Source organism: Ursus maritimus, unplaced genomic scaffold (genome assembly GCF_017311325.1).
Source record: "Ursus maritimus isolate PB19 unplaced genomic scaffold, ASM1731132v1 scaffold_10, whole genome shotgun sequence".
NCBI lineage: Eukaryota > Metazoa > Chordata > Mammalia > Carnivora > Ursidae > Ursus > Ursus maritimus.
In genome coordinates, this window is record NW_024423344.1 from 18228780 (window position 1) to 18247511 (window position 18732).

Below are 18732 nucleotides of genomic sequence, written 5' to 3' on the forward strand. Positions count from 1 at the left end.
TATGTCTGCTAGCGAATGTGGAATTAGAAACACTTACCCACCCAGTCAAAAGAGTTCAGTGGGGTAACCATCTTATATATGACCAGCTTAATTCAAACTTTACCAATGGGGCAAACCACTACGCCACTGCCACCTTGGGGTGAAATGAGTAAAAGGCAGAGAGGCTAGGAGTTACACTTAATTGTGGTCCCTTCACAGAAGGGAAACACCAAGAGTAGTGAAAAAACATTCCTTATCACATTTCTCATTTTGATCTCTTAACTCTTTGGGTTTAACTCTCAAGCTCCCATGGGGAGGGGACCATCAATCTTTCAGGAAATTTCTGTTCTCATCTTTAGGCCATCTTTCCAGTAACAACCACTGTTACTCCAATAATAAAATCTATAGGCATACCTCAGCAACAAATCCAATAACATGGGTGTACTAGACTGAACAGAAGTTTGTTTTCTCACAGTCATGGAGGCTGGAAGTCTGAGATCAATTATTAGCAGGGTTGGTCTTTCTCTTTGACTTGCAGATGGTCTCCATCTCTGTATGGCTTTCCTTCTGTACCTGTCTGTGTCTAATCTCTTCTTTTTATAAGGGCACCAGGCAGATTGAATTAGGGACTACCTTAATGACCTCATCAAAGCAATAACTTTTTAAAGACTCTGTCTCCAAATACAGTCACATTTGGAGATACTGGGAGTTAGGGCTTCATCATGTGAATTTTGGGAGAGACACAATTCAACCCTTAACAACTGAGATACTCTGGATTTTAACATAACCCTTCTTTTAATTTTAAATTTCCAAAGAGAATTACATGTTACATCCCACTGCAGATTACAGTCCAAAATTAAATTATCTTGCCCTGTGGACTTAGATGTTTAAAGACCAGAGTTCTTGTGAAAATGAAACCAAGGACTATGCTCTTTCTTGCTTTATTCTGCTCAGTCCCAGCATTTGGAGTTCTTGGTGCCTCAGTAGGTGCAGTCTGAGCTTTCTCCAGATGGAATGTGTGCAGTTTCTTCAGGGCCTTGGAAATCATAACATCAAGATTTGTATATCCTTCATTTTTTTTCACAGAGTCCAAGAGTTAGCAGGATGTGTGATTTTACCAGGTCCTACACCCAACAAATTTAGAAAACAAGCCAAACCACAGCCCCTAAAGCAAGAAAGAATTATGTTTCCAGGCTTAAAACTTAGTATTGTCTAAGGCCATCGCAGAACACTCAATGGTGCCTGAGAGATAGAGAAAGAGCAAATGCATCCTTGGTTTCAGCTTGGTTAGGTTGCCAGTCAGTGCCGGTTTTGTGGAATCCACAAACTGCAAAGCCAATAAATTGGGGAAAATCTCCCAGCAAGAAACTGAACTTGGCTTCATGAGCACAACCTCCACGATGTCTATAACTCAGTCCACCCACAGGCTCAGCCTTTGCCGAGGCTCAGACCCTTTGTTTAAGACCCAGGGAGGACCTCAATAAAAACTTCTACTTGCCCGTAGACAAAGTCATCACTAACTGTAGTTAATAGTCAAACAGCAAAATACTATGAGGCTTAAACTAAGCCGCTTCTGGGTGAAGAAGTTAAGTGCCAGTCCAATATAGACCACTATGTGCCACCAGCTTCTTAACTTCCTGCCCGCACACTATAGACCACAAGCCCAAAGCCACTTATTCTGGCACTACCAAAACCTCAGCATGTATAGACTTTTCCCCACAAACTCTCTTAAAAAATAAACTCCCTCAACATTGATCTGTTCCATACCATTGAACAAAAGTTTGGTAACTTTTATTTAAAACTTATAGAAAAGTTATAAGAATAATACAAGGAACTCTCATTGAGTGTGTGTGTATTAAATATGAAACACATACTATCGGTAAATGCATACATATGTCATTGATATCTATGTGTATATAGCAAACACACGCACATACACATACCAGGTTCACCAGTTGTATTTATTTTGTCCCATTTAGTCCAAAATTCCCTGTGTATGTGTCCGTGGGTGTATGTATTTATTCTTGTCTGAACCAATTTAGAGTAAGGGGAAACATCCTATCTTTTTACTGATAAAATCAGTTGTTAAGCCAAGAAGTCTCACATTGATAAAATTATATTATCTAGTTCAAGTCTATATTCAACTTCTATCAATTACCCCTTTATACTTTTTATTCCCCTGGCTCAGAATTAAATTCCAGGTCATGGGGCGCCTGGGTGGCTCAGTCGTTAAAGCGTCTGCCTTCTGCTCAGGGCGTGATCCTGGCGTTCTGGGATCGAGCCCCGCATCAGGCTCCTCCGCTATGAGCCTGCTTCTTCCTCTCCCACTCCCCCTGCTTGTGTTCCCTCTCTCGCTGGCTGTCTCTATCTCTGTCGAATAAATAAATAAAATCTTTAAAAAAAAATAAAACAAATTCCAGGTCTTAAAATGTCTCTTTAACATCTCTTACTCTGAAAGAGTTCTTTGACTTTTCATTTTCTTTTTGACTTTACTCTTTTGAAGAGTGCCAACCAGTTATTTTGCAGAGTGTCTCTCAGTTGGGATTTGTCTAATGTTTTCTATGATTAGATCCAGATTTTTAACAGGAACACCCTTAAAATGATGTTGTGTCCTTGTCAGGGTATTTTATTAGAAGGCACATGACCATGATATTAGAAGTTATTTCCTCCTAGTATTGATGATATGAAGTTTAATAACTTGCTTAAGATAGCAATCAACAGGTTTATCTTGTAGAATTATTATTTTCTCCTTTGCAATCAATAAGTAAGTTGCAAAATACTCTGTGACATCCTTGACTGGCTCTTGACTTTAGTGCTTGGCCATTCAGAAAAATATCTGTTGTCTTTCAAAAATAGTGTTTATCAATCCCATATAACTTAGAGCTTTGAAATCAAGAATACCTACTCTGTTTCAGTAAATAAACTTTCTGCATCTATTCATCTAATTATAAACCTTTCATTTTAATTAATTGAATTAGGTCGACAGATTTTTTGACCATAAAAATAAGCCTTGCTTTCTTAGATTCTGGTTTACTCAGTCAGAGTATCTCGGTGTTTTCATACAGTGTTGCATTTTATTTGCCAATATTTTATCTATATTTGTTCACCTATATTTAATACAGATGATTGTTTATAGCTTTCTTTTATGTACTATCATTATGAAATTATGATATTAAATCTGAGCTGGATTTATGAAAGAAACTACTGAGTTTTTAATCTTTTTCTGGGGTCGAAAATAGTTTAACAAATGATAGAATCATCTGTTTTTTTAATGGTTAGATAAAATTCAGCTGTGAGCCCATCTGGTGCCAGCACCTTCTTAATGGAAGTTCTTTGATCACCTTTTCAATCTCTTTTATGGTGTTTGGTTTAATCACTTTTTTATTTCTTAATTTAATTTGGATATTTTATATTTTGTCATGAAGTCTTTCATTTCTTCTATGTTTTTCAAATTTGTTGCCTTGGAGTTGCAGGTATTGTTTTATAATTCTTATCCATCCAGTTTATCATATCCTATTTGTTTTTCCATATATTCTCTATTGTTTTATCCTCCTAATACAATCATATTAAGTAGGCATCTAGGCTGAGTCTTTTGGGGAGTAGATTAGGGGAAAAATAAATACACACATACCTAGGTGCCTAAACGCGTTATCAACTGCAATACCTGGGTCCATGGCATCCGATTCTGGGCACTTGGCCCTGGCAATTACGGAATGAATGAATCACCTCATGCCTGTTGCATTAGCCAGCCCAGGCTGCCATGTAGACTGGAGGGCTTAAACAATAGAAATTCATTTCTCATAGTTCTGGAGGCTGGGAAGTTCAAGATCAAAGGGCTGGTTAGTTCCGTTACCTGGTGAGAGCTTTCTTCCTGGCTTGCAGATAGCTATCTTCTGCTGTGTCCTCACGTGGCAGAGACAGGGCAAGCTCTCTGGTGTGGCTTCTTATAAGAGCATTATTCCCATCATGAAGCCTCCACCCTTATGACGTCATGGAAACCTAATTTCTACCCAAAGACCCCAATTCCAAATACCATTACACTGGGGGGGGGGAGTTAGGGCTTCAACGTATGAATTTTAGGGGGACACAATTCTGTCCACAGTGCCTGCTATAGTAATACCAACTACTCATGTTGTGGGTTTAACTGTGTCCTCCAAAAGATGGGTTCAAATCCTGACCCCTGATACCTGTGAGTGTGACTCTGCTTGGAAATAGAATCTTTGCAGTTGTAATTAAGGTAAAATGAGGTCATAGGAAATCGAGGTGGGCTCCAATCCAACGCCTGATGACTTTATAAGAAAAGGGAAATTTGGACACAGACACAGGGAGAGAACACCTTATGATCACAGATACAGAGACTGGAGCGATGCATCCACAAGTCAAAGAATGCCAGGGATTGCTGGTAACTGCCAAGGCTGGGAGAGAGGCATGGAATACATGTTCCTTCAGAGTCTCCGTAAGGAAGCAATGCTGCCAATACCTGGGTCTTGGACTTGTAGCCTCCAGAACTGTGAGACAATAAATTTGTATTGTTTTAAACCACACGGTTTGCGGTACTTTGTTATGGCGGTCCCAGGCAATTAAAACACCTGTTGTCGTTGATTCTGGTTGTTATATTATTATTTATTAACCATTCGGCTTAATCCTGACTGAAAAACCCTCCTTAAATATCACTCACATTACATCACTTCTTTGTTCAAAAAACTGATCAATGAAAGGGCCTCTGGGTGGCTCAGTTGGTTGAGCACCCTACTCTTGGTTCCGGCTCAGGTCGTGATCTCATGGGTCATGGGATGGAGCCCCATGGGGCTCTACGCTCCGCAGGGAGTCTGCTTGGAGATTCTCTCCCTCTGCCCCTCCCCCACTGGCTTTCTCTCACTTCCTCCCTAAAATAAATAAATAAATCTCTTAAAAAAGAACTGATCGATGATACACTATTTCCTCCAGTTATCACTAAACTGTTTATCTTATTCTCAAATTTCAAAACAATTACATATGTTGTTCATATTTTCTCTTTTTCAACCAGTTGAGCTCTTCATTGTCCAGAAACACTCCACATTTCTTCTGCTCTCCTGGTTTGTTCCCTTCATGCATCTCTACCAACCTTCAGTGTCAATCTCACACTTTGTTTAAGGTTGAAATCAAAATGCAAATCAAGCTTTTCATTCATTATGCTAACACTTCTTATCGCCCTCTCCTCTGAGTTTATAGAAAAGTTGGAATCTCTACCACAAAATTCTGCTCCTTATTACAAATCAGTTGCTTTATCTGTGCTTATCGGGATGACTACTCTTAGAGGGGAACATGATTTCATACTTCTGAAACTCCCTCAGGCCCAGAGCAGTGATAAGATATGCAAGAAAGACTTTCTAATTAATTTGCACCCACTACATGCATACTAATTATGCCTACTGCATGCATAATAAACCCCGCATTTAAACATACATGCATAAATCCTGGCCAAAAATTATACTGTTCTGACCTACTCCATTAATAGGACTTCTGACCTAAAGTTTTTCCCACTTCCAAAAAACGAAGAGGAAAGGAAACTTCATTCATTCAAAATGCAAAAAGGATCTAGGGCATGAGGACAATTCAACAAGTCATTTGAAGAAACATAGTGCTTTTCTCCATAACTCAGCACAATAATCCATTATAGTCAGAGAGCATGATAAGGAAACAGAATTTCTCTTTTGTCATCCACAAGAGTCATTTATTGGTCACTTTTGTCCTGAAAGCCACCTCACGGGAGATTCGAACTATCTGCCTGTCTCAGCCTTGGTCTTTGACAATAGTTACTCATTATCTAGAAGAGTGATTCAGTGTCTAGACTTTCCCTTTGCCTCTCCCATTGACAGTCCAATTACTGGCAGCCTCAAGTGATTCCCAAGTGCCCGCTTATCTTAGTCTGTTCTAGTTGCTCTAACAGAAATACATAGACGGTTTAGCTTCAACAACAAAAATTTATTTCCCACAGTTCTAGAGGTTGGGGAATCCAAGATCAAGGTGCAGACAGCTTTGAGTCTCGGGGAGGGCCCTATTTCTGGTTTACAGATAGAGGCCTTCTCCCGGTACCCTCACATAACAGAGAGAGAGATCACTTCTCTCATGTCTCGTCTTTTAAGGGCACCAATCCCATATGAGGGCTCCACTCTCATGACTTAATTACCTCCAGGAGGCCCCACCTCCTATCATCCCATTGGGATTAAGACTTCACTCTATGAATTTGGGGAAGGGGAGACACAAACATTCAGTCCCTAGCACTGCTCTCATTTAAGGTAACTGCATACGCTACCACCACCTTCCTACTGATCTGTCTCCTAATGTTCTCCCCTTTGTCCACGCTGCCCTGGCCACACGGCCAGCTTGCTGCTCCTCAGACATGCCCAGTGCACGCAGTTCTCTCTGCATGGAATGTTCTCTCTCCAGATATCCCTATGTTACTTCATCCAGCAGGTCTCTCCTCTGATGTCACACCCTCTGTTTAAAATACGTACATTGGTAGAAAGTTTGAGGTAGGTAAGGCCAACAGACCAGAGACAACTGCCATTGAAAGGGTAGTTTGCCGCTCGCAGTACCAAGAGGAGGCAGCATGCCAAATCATGTGGGGCCACAGGGGGAACACCGGAGTCTGTCAGGAGGCAAGGCGGGGCGGTGGGGTGGGCAGTGGGCAAGAGGTTACATTGTTTCCATGAGAAGGAACTGAAGAGACAGGATAAGTAGATTTAGGATTGACTAGTTTAAATAACCTCAGTAGATTGTGCAGCAAAGGGTCTGGCCCTAGTTGTCTGATATCTGGCCCTGGAGAGATTAGAACAGGTGGATAGTGGCCCGGAGCATGAGGGCCAACAAAGGAAGTGGTTGAGGGGTGGACTCTGGATTGGTTGGTTTTAGTTTGAAAAACATGTTCATGGGAGAGCTGTTCACTACCCATAAGAACTGGTCAACCCTGAGAGGGGTGATCGCTACAGGGTCAGGAAGACCCCAGATGTCAAAGAATACAGAAAATAAAAGAAATGGTTAATATAGTCCTCAAGAGGCCTTCACTGATATCTTAAGAAAGCACCTCGCCATCTGTCTCCATTTTCTTACCCTCTGTATGTCTTCATAACACTTCACAGAATGTTCCTGAGAGATATTTGTTGTATGCCTTCCCCATGCTAGAATATAAACTCCATCAGAACGCATTTGCCATGAGGATACTACCGTAACCCCAGCACATGAAATGTGCTTAGATCTGTTCTCTGCCCACAGCACATGCTCAATGAGTACTTGCTGAATAAATGCATAAATATTATATAAATGGTTACATGTAGCTTGGGATATAATTTTCAGTGACCGCGTCATATGTGGATTCTGCATCACCAACAATTACATGGACATAAAGAAAAAATGTGCTTGATGATGGCTCAATAATGGCAGTGTATGTGAAAAAGTATGTGTAAAACATTTGAATAAATTTTTTCAGGAAATATTAAAATGAAAAAACAGTATTTCTAAATTAAACAAAATTATGATACATTATACAATTGTCTGTGTTTATAATATGCGTTAATTAAGCATTATTTAATATGTAATTGATATGCATGTAATTAACACATTAAAATTTGCAAGCTGAAATTTAACAATTTCATCTACATCTCTCAAAATGTGTATATTAAAGTTGGTCAAAAACATTATCCTTGGGAGAATTACCTTGTATCGGGGTTGCTTTACATTCAGGGATATAAAATACTCTTTAAGTCCACTTATTTCAGAATTCTGTTCATGTCAAGGCATTGTTTAAAAAAAAATTGCTAGAAAGACATTAAAAAGCTAAGAAGAGAGTAAATTAGTGTCCAGAGTAAGTTAATGTCAATCATGTAAACACAATAGGTATATAACCAAGCCATATCTTACCCTGGACAAGGAAAAGATCAGTTCCCTTCATGCAAGGAAGACACGGCAGAGGACGACAGAAGCAGAAATCACTACAGGAATAACCTGGAGCCCGTAAGAAGGGAATTAACTTCCCTTCACTAACAACTATGCTTTGTCTTGAAGGCCCTAGGGAAAAAAAATAAGAAACCAGAATTTTGAGGCTTGGTGAAGCCTGAAAGAGTGATGGTGCCATTGGGGAAACTGAGGAAAGGAGAAAGAGTCAGGAGGTGGGCTGTGTGAGATCTGGTTTGTAGATTTTGAGTTGGAAGTCATTGCAGAACATCCGAGAGGTCCTGAGAAAGAAGTGAGTTGAGCTAAACCGGAGATTCTCAGGCATGGGTGCAAATTAGAATCACCTGCAGAACTTCTAGTGCTTGAGCTCTCTTCTTCTCCAGAGATTCTGATTTGGTTCCTCTAGGGTGAGGCCAGGGCATTTTTTTTTTAAGTGGCCCAGAACGTTGCAAATCTCCTGGATGGAGAGAGAGGTCATTTTCAGGCTATTTATGTGGAGTAATCTTTCCTAGCTTAAGGCACTGCGGTTGATGGCACAGTGAGAGAAGCTCACGTGTGGGTTTTTGTCTCTGCTCTGCCACCTCCTGGATGTCGGAACCTTCAACAAGGTCATCAACCTTACTGAGACTCTTAGCTTTTTCATATAATCTAGATAACATCGTCTATCTGTAAGACTCGTGAGAAGATAGAAGTCTGCTGACTTACTGTATCTACTCAAACGATTTTTGTTCTCCCTTCCTTCTCTTTTTATGTATGGAAGTCTTGAAAATGATATATATATTTTTAAAGATTTTATTTATTTATTTGACAGAGAGACAGCCAGCGAGAGAGGGAACACAAGCAGGGGGAGTGGGAGAGGAAGAAGCAGGCTCCCAGCAGAGGAGCCTGATGTGGGGCTCGATCCCAGAACGCCGGGATCACGCCCTGAGCTGAAGGCAGACGCTTAACGACTGTGTTACTCAGGCGCCCCTTGAAAATGATATTTTTTAAAGCCATTTGGATAGTTGCTGATTTGTAGTATGTACTTTGCTTTAAAAACAGTTATTGACTAAGTAAGTTCTGTGCTGATTGAGTCGCATATCCTATTTACTGGGTGCTGTAGAGGTAGTAATTGTGCTGATTAATAGAGCTTGTGATAGATGACGTACATTTAAACTTCTAAGATGGACAGTAATTGCTTGCATAAAACAGTGGAAAATGCTTCCTGTCCATGCCTACAAATCCAGACGGACCGTGGAACTTATTTTTAAAACGTGCATGTATAATCTACACTTATATTAAACATGCAGCACATACATAGCTCTGTGGTCTTCATCTGTATCTGTGAAGACTCATGTGTCCTTCATTTCCTTAACAAATCTTCATTTCCTTTTATATACCATGGAACTCAAAATCCTCCATCTTCTAAGTTATGCAGACTCTTTGACAGGAGGGATAATGTCTAAACCAAGAAATAGAGTCTGTGAGCCTCGGTAATAATAATAATAAAAAAGCAACACCCAATGAACTGAACTAGAAAGAAAAATCTAGGGAGACCTTTAAGGTAATTTGTGCTAATGATGTAGTTTGCAAAGCTAGCTGAATTAAACATTTAATCGGCATGCTCTCATTTGGAAATGTTTCTATTGACATTGCTCCCTTGGCAAACACCCATTTTCTCTCAATAGTTAGAATTTATCAACTACAGCACCAGGAAAGAGAGCCAAACACATGTGATCATCCAAAATGCCTTCTTACTGTTATTCAACTTTAAATAATCTACAAAATTATAGGAAAGCGTCCAAATGTTTGCTATGGTCCGAATGTTTGTATCCTCCCAAAATTCATATGTTGAAATCCTCACGCCCAACATGGTGGTGTTGGGAGGGAGGTCTTTGGGAGGTGTTAGGTCATAAAGGTGGAGCCCTCCTGAACACGATTAGTGCCCTTATAAAGGAGACTTGACAGAGCTCCCTCACCTCTTCTACCACGTTGAGGACACAGCAAGAAGACGGCCATTTATTTATGAACCGGGAAGCAGGCCCTCACCAGACACACACCAGACTATCCAGGCACCCTGGCTTTGGACTTCCAGCCTCCAGAATTGTGAACAATAATTTTCTCTTGTTTTTAAGCTGCCTGGTCTATGGCATTTTGTCATAGCAACCCAAACAGGCTGAGACATGATAGTCATTATCATTATTATTATGGTTTTCAAACTTGACCTCCAACTCTTCATTTTCCCCCACTGTCTTGAGTTCCAAAGAAGCAGAACTAGAGATAAAGGTTCATATAAAATTGATTTATTAAGAGAATGAATATTGGGAGGCACTTCTTCATGGGTCTCTCATATTTCAACTTGTTTTATCAGCACTAGCTTGTTCTGAACTATCTTTTCACGGTTATTTAGTTAATAAAGGGCCTTAGAAGTTAGAGATAATGCCTCCTTCCTAAGTAAAAGATCAGTTTGTTTATTGTATAACATAATAAAGATAACATTTGCTCCTGGGACAAAGGTCAGATACGTTTGCTTATTTGCCAGCATAAAAGATTGAAGTTCCCTAAGCTCAAGGTTTCTCTCCTATAATGTGACCTACTGTGTGAGTGCCAATGGCTCTCTGGGCTTCATTCTATGGGAATTAGGGCGTAGGGAACCAATGTTAAAATGGAGATACTCTGGCTACTGCTATTGCTCTGTATCATAAGCTGTCCTTTGTCGCTGACACAGCAGTCTCCTATCTTCCAGGACCCATGAACAGTAGCAGGTGGCCTGGCTAGCTTGCAAGGAGGGTAAAATCTCGGACCCCTCACAGTTGTTGACAGTTTTAGCAGGAAGGATGGGGTGCTGATAGGGACGTGATTTTTGAAAGAGGAAGAACGAGAATTTCTTGAGTCACTTAACAAAATTTGAAGGAAGTCCATGGAAACCTGTAGTGAATATTTTAGCCAAATTTTGTGCTCAACCAGGCAATAGGTGGTCCTCAATTGTAGTGTCTATTAATGAGGATGAATGGGGAAGGTGGTTGTAGGTCAACTATTAGGAAGTAATTTCAACACAGCTGTCAGAATGGTACCTCGAATGTTGCAAACATCCCTCTGGGTAGAGGGGCTTCCTTACCAATCTGGAGATCAGCCTCACATCCACACCTTTGTAACAACCAGTATAAAGGAGGGTGGCAGGAATTTCTACACTCTACAGACAACAGTTACAAAGATGTAGATGGTGAAAAGAGAAAAAATTTCAAGGGCAGAAACAAGTGAATTGTTAAAATTTGGGCTGCTAAGCTTGACCCATGAGAATGGGACATGTAGCGTGGCCAAATGGAAACAGGGCAGCCATCTTGTGACTCAGCCCTTCCTGCTGTTCCTGTCAACATTAGAGCTATTCAGAGATAAGAAGTCGTAAATTCTTTTGCAGTAGGTCGTGGCTTCAATGAGGGAACACTGACCCTCTTGGGGAGATTGATCTCATAAAAAAAAAAATAAATAAAAACTCTCACAGGAAACTACAGACGTGGCATCGGCTAGTAATTGAGCTCCTACCACTCGGGAATGGGTCTACACTGCTGATGAACATGACTCTCTGGTGTATGAGAGACTGACACGAAGAATTCTAGGTAAATTTTGTCATCAGCCCTCCTTCCAGAAAAACTTCCTTAGCCTTATGTTAAAAACAGGTGAAAAATTAAGAGATGTTACAGAGGCAACAAGCAGTAAATACCTTGAATTAAGGTTGAGCCCTTTCAAAAGTTGTCACTGCAGGAGTCAAGCCCAAGCCAGCAAGCACGTGTGAACTCTACAGCCCCAACTGGGAAACAACATGGCTGTGGCTGTGCAATCCAGGGGCCCCCACAGCCGAAACTGATGGCATTGGTAGTGATGAGCTTGCTGATTGATACAGGGCTTTATGTGGACTGAAAATATTGGGGCTTCCTCTGGTTGAGACTTGCTCCTCTCCTGTGCTGGCTGAAACCGAAAGTGAACCCACCTTGCTTACACAGCTGCTCTGATCCCATCCTCCCCTGTATTCCAACCTCAGCTGCCCTAAGGATGTCTTAAGGTGACCAAAGGCCATATGCATATGTATGCGTATGTAGGAAGGGAGGAGAAGATCTGAAAGTTTTATGGCTCTGTAGGATGCAGGTACCCAAGTCACCATGCATCTCTTGGTGAGGGAGGACTCCTGGATTCAGCTAATGAGTGGGGTTTAGGCAGAGCTCACAGTGGGGAGCCTTGTGGGAAGAGTCCTTTGGGCTGATTGGCTGCACTGTTGTCGTGGCTGAATGTATTCTCAGCGTTGGTGCTTGTTGTGCTTGTTTTGTGAATGCTCACAAGTGCCAAGCAGATTCTTCTGAGTGAGAAGAACCGCATGTGGAGAAGTTCTCGTGCCTTCGGGACCTCACAGCTTTAGTGAGTCCTTTGAGCTACAAATCTTCGACTAGTCATTTTGATGATTTGAGTCTCTGGTAAAGGAAGGTGGTCTCCACTTGGAGATGCCCTGTACGGTTTTGGACTTGTTACCTCCCTGATATAACTGCTGGGTGCACCTCTTTTGAGGAGCCATCAGCTTGCTGGTGGCATCTTGTCAAAGCTGCGTGCCTAACCCACAGAGGTCTTGTGATTCTCAGCCTCATGTTCTTATTTTGGGTAGGACAACATGGAGCTCAATGACTGACAAGGCAGGAAGGGTTAAACAAGTCCCACTTTCAAATGAAAATGAAGCGTGAAGCCAGCTTGACACCAGGCAGTCCCTTCAAAGTAAGAACTTGGCTCAATTATTCCACCTGAGCTAGGAACCCTAAGGGCTACCAGCCTGCCGGGAGGCCACCTTGGAGACACTGTCACCAGCAATCTGAACACCTTTTTCCCCAGGCTGCCATCTGTGCCCTCAGGACTACACTTACCTGGAAGGCAGATACGAACTTCCCTCCCCCTCCCAAAACCTGGTGATTTAAGAATTCTTTAAGTGTGTAAGACAACATAACAAATGGATCATATAGTCCTCAGAAAACTAAAGATGTCTTTCTACAATGAGACTCCTTTGTTACGGGGCCCGGGTGGGGGGAGATCAATGGGAAAACTGAGTCATTATTTTTGTGTACCCTGAAGGAGTTATCCCTGCAATAGGAACCATCCAGTTAGAAAAGGCAATAAAAATCTGTCCCTGACTGCTGCTGAAGTGATCAAGGACAATATGTTGGTTTTTGAAGGCATTCAAATGGGTCTCAACTAACTGGCCAGAGCTGTCAGGGGTAGTAGAACTGCCCTAGACCTCCTCCTGGGGGCCAGTGCAGAGTCCATGCAATTGCTAATGTATCCTGTGTATCAGAATGAATGCCTCAGGCAAAGTGGAAGGGTCACTATGGAAATGAAGGAGAGAACTCTTGACTTTCTAGGTTGGAAGCCTATAGTTTATGAGATTTATTCAGCTGCTTGAGTCTGAGACTCGGGCTGCGGTTGGGATCAATATTGCAGGTTGGCCTTACCCTGGAGTACTATTAGCCTTAGCCCATATGAAGCAAGGTGAACAGTTTGGTGCCCACGTCTGTAAGTCAGGCCAATCAAAGTCATTGACGTAGTATAATGGTGGATAACTTCTTTCAGACACCAAGAAGATGTAGAAATAAGAGTAGAATACCGCTGAATGACAACATTCTCAGGTCTGTCGTGTTTCTGTATGCTCTGTGGTCAGAGGAATTGGTTGCCTGTGTTCTGGATCACCTTGTCAAGGATGTCTGCATGGCGATCCACTTGGGAAGATAGAGATAGTAGAGCCTGTGCGCTAAGGACAGGTTTGCTCACTTCCTGCTATCAAAGGTTCAACATCCCTAAGTTCAGTGAGTTTCTCCTGCAATGAGACTCCTGGCCAAGTCATCATTTGGTCCTCTGGGTGCAGGGACTGGGGAACCAATGCCATAAAGATGCCTCTGGCTACTAGCTTGCTGTGTGTGAGAAATTGTCCCTTGTCTCTGATCCAGGCACTCCTCTTCCAATATCCATGAAACTGTGGCAGGCTACCTTGTTGACTCTGGCACATCTCCAGCCCTCCCCAGTTCTTTACAGCGCTCTCAGGAGAAACCTGCTGGGGAAAGAGAGCAGCCAGATGGGGAAGAAGGAGTAGCTAAGCAATGCAGTGGCTTCAAAGGAAGTCAGTGCTTACTCTCATCAAATAGGGAAACACCGGAGTTTAAATTAAACCTCAAGTCTATCCTACTAGAGGTGAGAGGGGGTGTTTCGTAATCCCCCCCCCACCTCAGGCTGTCATTGACCCTGGGCCCCCCTGGGGTGATAGTGGGGGAGGGCATACCACCCAGACACGTCCTAACAAAGAAGCTCTGAACGCAGAGAAACCATCCTCCAGAGCCTGCTGGAGTCTGGATTAGCAGCACCCACTGCAGCCTGCAAAGAAGACCCCTGGGGCACACACCGCATATGCCACACCCGTATTCGTTAAATGCCTCCATTGTGGAAGGTAGTGTTCTATGGAGGGTCTAGGTTGAACCAAAGCTGTGCTCAGAAGCACTTCTGGATGAGTATCATGGCCAGAGACAAAAACAAGCCAAGGAAAACAGCGCTGGCTCCGCGGCTGGACAGCAGCCCGCACAGACAGTCAGGTTGGCCGAAGGGGAGAACTAGAGAAATGTGAGGATTTCTTTTCCTGCCTGTACTTTGTTATCTTACTTCTTTCCCCCTTTAAAACTTAGTCCCTGCAAACCGCCAAGGGGGAAATATGGCCTTTCTAGACATTTGGAAAAAGGCCAAGAAATAACTTTAAAAAATCTTTTCTAACTACATCAAATACTAATAAATTGCTTGGGTGAACTGGAGTGTCATTTCTGCAGGGGTGTTTTGTTGTGTTAGACAGAAGTTAAAAAAAGAAAAAAAAAGACATAAAATGAAAGGTAGAAAGGGATAAATAGATGTTCAGAGAAACAGGGTTGTTGTTTTTTTTAAATATCTTCAGAGCTATTCTGGGCTACTCCTCCCCTAAATTAATAAATCATCCCCCTCCCCGAATACAAATAGCATCACTGGAGAACAGCCGACACACACGCCCAGTACTACATACCTTTGTCCAAATAACTCTTGTCGAGCAGGAAGCTGCTCTCCCATCACACTGGCACCTCGGAATTCAACTTCAGCGATTGCAGGGCAGAATAATGACCGTGTCCATTGCACACAGCCTGTGGCAGGTGCCTTCACAGTTGAACGGCTTGATACAGCAAGAGCCACTCGGTACTTTGGATCTGTTTTGATGCAGCTTTATAATCTTTGTCCACACCGGTCCAGCAAAATACAATCTAGACAAGACTAGCGACTGTGGACGAAATGAAGAGGAGCGTGGGCAGTTAGAGCCACATCCAGGAATGTAAATCCGGAATTAGATCGGATGGACATCACTGAGGAAAAGTCTAGAGAGACACCTCGGAGAATTGCTCACCCTTAAAAAGAACAGCCCGAGTTGCAGAACACTAGGGAACATTCTGAGCAACGACAAAGCTGATGGTCTTATTTATTGACTCACCTCCTTGCAAGGTCGGCTTTGGCATTTTTTATTTGTCTGCACTATTCTTTTTCTTCATCATTTCTTGGCAGAAATGAGGAAAGATGGTAATAGCTTGAGAGAAGGAAGGCACATTATCGGAAATATTAAGCAGATTGATAGGGCTGGTATGTGGTGGTGTGTTACAAATAGAGCACCCCGAATTGGACGGTGTGTTATAGGAGAACCTGGCCGATGCCATGTTTTTTTGAATGGATTTAAAATATTTGCTTGCTCTCCTTTCTGGATACATTTTATTTGGGTGTTTGTTGGCCCTACAGTGGTTCTCAGCAGTTATTAAAGATGTTTCCATGAGAGCTTGCTCGTGATGTATTACCACAGACCTTCTTTATGCATTTCTTTTATTTCCTTTTTTTTTAAAAGATTTTATTTATTAATTTGACAGAGATAGAGACAGCCAGCGAGAGAGGGAACACAAACAGGGGGAGTGGGAGAGGAAGAAGCAGGCTCTTAGCACAGAAGCCTGATGTGGGGCTCGATCCCAGAACGCTGGGATCATGCCCTGAGCTGATATATACACTCTTCAGCAAGCATTTTTACCATTTCTTTGTTTTGCAATATTACGTAGAGATGGAAAAGTACCTCTATTTTTAGTTTTACAAATATTCATAAATTGAAAATTCATGGAAACCCATTGAGGTCATGAGAAAGAACACTGGCACTATATCCCCAGAAAATCAAGCCTCTGCACTCCCTGCAGTCAGTCACTCCCTGCCCCACCCCCTATGCGTCATCACCCTTCGGAAGTTTGTGATAATAATATCCTTACCTTTCTTTATGATTTTACTTAATTTGTAATTTTAATGGCATTCATAAAACAATAGTTTTACATGTTTCCGAACCTTATATTAACAAAATCACACTACATGCATGCTTTTGCGTCTTGTTTCCTTAGCGTAGCCTCAAGTTTGCAGAATTCATCCTCGTTCACGATTGTAGGGGTAGTTCACTCATTTGCCTGGTTACAGTCATGTTATGGCTACCCGACGATTTAGATACGCATATGTCCATAGACTCGTGGGTGGCGTTCAGGGTGGTAACAATGCCGCAGGTATTCTAGCGCGTAGTTACGTGAGATTCTTCGGGTATACACCTTGGAATGGATTTGCGAGATCACAGCATGATTCTTCTAATGTGTTAGTTAACACCAATCTGTTTTCCAACACCGTTGTACGAATCGACCTTCCCACCAGCTCTAAGTGAGAACTGTTGCCGTTCTACATCCTCACCAATACAGAACTATGTCAATTTTTAAGCTATTTATTGAGAAAAACATATATATACAAAAATATACGAATCATAAGTATATAGCTCATGAATGATCAATAGTAAACACAACTAGGTAACTAGCACACAGGTCAAGAAATAGGACATTACCAACACCTCAGAAAATCTCCTTCCTGCCCTCCTTCCCAAATACTAGCCCTCCCTTCCCTTCTTCCCAATGGTAATTATTAACTGGACTTCTGACACTATAGGTTTGCCTGATTTTGACCTTCATATAAATGGAATCTTGTAGTATGTATGTGTGTTGTCTCTGACGTTATTCACTCAAAAGTATGTAAATGAGAATCTTCCATGTCACTGAATGTGACATTCATTTGGTCTATTTACTCTATAGTATTCTGATATTTGAATAAACCACTATTTATTTATCCAATCTGCTTTTTTTTTTTTTTGCTTTACTTCCTTTTTTACTTTTTTTTTTTATTAACAGTTGTGAGTGTGTGTTTTTTTTATTTGAGTGTAGTTGACACACAGTGTTACATTAGTTTCAGGTGTACAATGGAGAGACTCAACTTCTCTACATGTTATACCAATGGATAAGAAAGACATGGTGTGGAATATCGAATAGTGGACTATTATAGAATATTACACAACCGTAGAAAAGGATGAGATTGTGCCATTTGCGACAACATGGGTGGACCTAGAGGGCCTTATATTAAGTGAAATAAGTCAGACTGAAAAAGAAAAATATCATACAATTTTACTCTTATGTGGTATCCAATCTGCTTTTGATAGATATTTGGATTATTTCCCCCTTTTGTCTATTGCAAAGCATGTCGCTATAAACATTTCTGTACATGTCTTTGGGAATATATTTGCATCTGTTTCTATTGGGCATATTCATACTTAGTGGGTAGAAATGCTGGGCCATAGGCTATGCATATGATTAAACTCAATGGTTAATTCCATAGAGATTTTCAAAGTAGTTTCACCAACTTACATTTTCATCAGCGGAGTATGGGGGGTTCCCGTTGCTCAACAGCTCATGTCTTAGTGTCAGTCTTTTAATTACAGTCAGTCTGATAGACACGATATCTTTAATTTTCATTTCCCTGCTTGCTACTTAGGTTTCATATCTTTTCTTTTTTTTTTTTCTTAAAGATTTTATTTATTTATTCGACAGAGATAGAGACAGCCAGCGAGAGAGGGAACACAAGCAGGGGGAGTGGGAGAGGAAGAAGCAGGCTCATAGCAGAGGAGCCTGATGTGGGGCTCGATCCCATAACGCCAGGATCACGCCCTGAGCCGAAGGCAGACGCTTAACCTCTGTGCCACCCAGGCGTCCCTCATATCTTTTCATACATTTATTAGCCATTCAAATATTTCTTATATGAAAGGTCTGTTCAACTTTCTTGACCACTTTTCTATTGGGTTGCCTGCCTTTCACAGATCTCTAAGAGTTTTTAATGTATTCAGAATATGATCCTCTTTTATATATGGCTACCTTCATTTTGCTAATATTTTATTTAGGATTGTTTCATTTATGTTAATAAAATTAGCCTGTAATTTTTCTTTCTTTTATAGTTCTTTCCAAGTTTTAGTATCAAAGTTATGCTGGACTCATAAAGTAAGTTGGGGTGTATTTCTTCTTTTTTCTTCACTCTGGAAAACTTTGTATAAAATTGGTAATATTTCTTCCTTACATTGTTTGAAAAAATTCACCCATGAAGACAAATGTAAATGTGCCTAGAGTGCGTTTGTGAGAAGTTCTAAGTTTTGCACCCAACTTCTTCAATAGATACAGGACTATGCAGATTTTCTATTAATTCTTATGTTCACTTTAATAAGCTGTATTTTCTAAGAACTTTACATTTTATCTTAATTTCAAATTTTTGAGATATGTTTGTTTGTAATAAGCTGTTTAAAATTTTTGATGCTTTTCAAAACATGAAAAGATACTCTTTTTTTAAATTCCTGATATTAGTTATTTGTGGCTTTTTCATTTTCATTCGAATTGTTATATCTTCCTGGTGAGCTGATCATCATAAACG

The 18732-nt window shown here is 41.2% G+C and overlaps 1 long non-coding RNA gene across 1 annotated transcript in view; it reads right to left on the reverse strand.

The window, feature by feature from the left end:
- LOC103677649 overlaps positions 1-15820 on the reverse strand; it is a 38068-nt gene extending 22248 nt beyond the window's left edge. Inside the window, exon 1 of the long non-coding RNA XR_572493.2 lies at positions 14960-15820. This is a non-coding gene — a long non-coding RNA (uncharacterized LOC103677649). The remainder of the gene's footprint in view (positions 1-14959) is intronic.
- Between the last annotated feature and the right edge of the window lie 2912 nt (positions 15821-18732).